The following is a 2,276-nucleotide window of genomic DNA, read 5'->3' on the forward strand; positions in this document are numbered from 1 at the left end:
GAAAGAGAACCAGTCTCTGCTGCCATCCCTTTCGGATCCTGCCCAGATGGAGACCAAACCCTGAACAGAAACATGAGGTGGGGTCACAGTGTTGGCTTCCTATTGCTGTTCTGGACAGCCCCTTCCGCTGGGAACCTACCCAGGCCAGGAATTCGATGGCAGGGATCGCAGCCTGAGGACTTCTGTCCTCAAGACACCTCCTGAGTTCAGAAAGATAGATGGAAAGAAGTGGGGTTGGGGTCAGCGTCAGGTGAAGCGCTTCACGAAGCCTGGGCATAAGCCCGCCCCCCAAGTTTCCCAGGAAGGATTGTCATCTCCAGAGGCCCCCACCTATGGTTTTAGGGAAAGGGTAGCAGCTGCCTTCACACAAGGGAGGAGTCACCCTGAAAGGACAGCCACGGCTGCACGGTGGCAGCAGGGGTGAGATAGCAGTCTCAACTTCTTTTTAATACCAAGATAATAAAAAGGAATGGGGTCATACACTGCTCTCTTTCTACTTCAAAACAGCATTTATCCAATCTGTTCAGATTCCAGAGATTCTTGTTACAAAGCCTCTGGGGTCTGGGTGGAAAGTGCTCCTCACCAGATTCTGAGTGCAGGTCTCATGTCCCCCAAGCTCCAGGTCACAGGCAACCAAACCAGCCCACCTCCTGAGAACAAGTCACCTGCAGAGCCCCCTTGTCTCCCCACCTTCTATCCGAAGAAACGGGCTCTTTCCAGTGAGGCCGAGTCCCGTGCTGAGACTCCCACCTCCTAGGTGAGCATCTCTCTCTTTGAGGGCTGGCTGGTGGTTTCTGGACTGCTGTGATGTTTTCTTCCTTTCAGGGAGAAGGAGAGTAGGAAGGGAAAGAACTTCAGCTCCTCGGTCAAACTCTGCCTGTGCTCCCTCTGCACGCCTTGCTCAGGCTATGTAAAAGTTCCTCACCTAGTGTCCCCTCCAGGCCCAGGGCCCACCCCCCTCAGCATGCCCCTTATCGCCACACCCAGACCTCGGGGAACACAGTGTCTCTACAGTGATCACATTGAAAAATGAAATCATTCTTTCCTGAAGCCAAAGAAAGGAAAAAAGAACAGAGAAAACAATATTTGAGAGCAGATTGGGGGATTTTAAAGACAGAAAGAATCATCTAAGGCTCTCATTTTTAAGATAGAAATAAATTTTCCGTTTTACAGAAGGTATAATTGTTTATTGTGGAAATATAGGAAACACTGGTGAACAAAAAGAAAACATTTGGACTTCCCGCCAAGATGGCGGCGTAGGTGCCCCCTGTGCTGGCCGCCTCCCGTGACCACATCAGAATTACAGTTAAACGACACCAGAAGACTTGTGACTAAGGATGTGAAGAGGAAGCCGTGGAGACGTGGGGGGGAGGGGCAGAGGTGTGGAACAGGCTGGCCTCATACCCGCGCGTGGTGGTTGGGAATCGGGAGGACGCTCCTGGTGTTTGTGGTTCGAGGCACTCTGAGCAGCAATGTCTCCTGTGACACCCTCTACAAGGCGGTGTGGGAAGTCCCACACGGGGACCAATGCAAGTGCAGATCAGCCTGACGAACTATGACCCTCAGAAGGACAAATGCTTAAATCCACTCCAGGCCCCAAGTTCTCAGTACACGTTCTGGGGGACCAGCAACACGTGACGAGGCAAAGGCCGTGGACATCCCTAACATGGACATCCAGGCAATGAAGAAACAACAAAAGTAAACTGGTCAAGAAACTGGCCAAGAAGTATGATGCCTTTTTGGCTTCAGAGTCTCTGATCAAGCAGATCCCACAAATCCTAGGCCCAGGCCTGAATAAGGCTGGCAAGTTCCCCTCCTTGCTGACCTACATAAGGACATGGTGGTCAAAGTGGACGAAGTGAAATCCACGATCCAGTTCCACGTGAAGAGGGTGTGTGTCTGGCAGTGGCCTTTGGCCATGTGAAGATGACAGATGACAAGCTGTGTACAGCGTCCATGCCACTGTCGATTTCCTCGTGTCAGTACTCAAAAAGAACTGGCAGAACGATGGGCTTTATACATCAAGAGCATCATGGGCAAGCCCCAGAGCCTGTACTAAGGCACAGCTTAATAAACTATATTTCTACCATTTAAAAATAAAAGGATCAGGAGTGATATCTCAACTGCAGAGGTCCCCCTTAAGGATCGAGGGGTCCCAGCCCTACACCAGGCTCCCCAGCCTGGAGTACCAGTGCCAGGAAAAGGAGACCCCACAACACCTGGCTGTGAAAACCAGAGGAAATTTCAGCTGAGTGAAGGCTTCTGCAGTCCCAGGC

General features: G+C 51.4%; 1 pseudogene; it reads left to right on the forward strand.

Annotated features, from left to right (window-relative positions):
* Window positions 1–1,248: 1,248 nt before the first annotated feature.
* LOC118622460 lies at window positions 1,249–2,059 on the forward strand (annotated as a pseudogene).
* Window positions 2,060–2,276: the final 217 nt, after the last annotated feature.

Source organism: Molossus molossus, unplaced genomic scaffold (assembly GCF_014108415.1).
Source record: "Molossus molossus isolate mMolMol1 unplaced genomic scaffold, mMolMol1.p scaffold_m16_p_9, whole genome shotgun sequence".
NCBI lineage: Eukaryota > Metazoa > Chordata > Mammalia > Chiroptera > Molossidae > Molossus > Molossus molossus.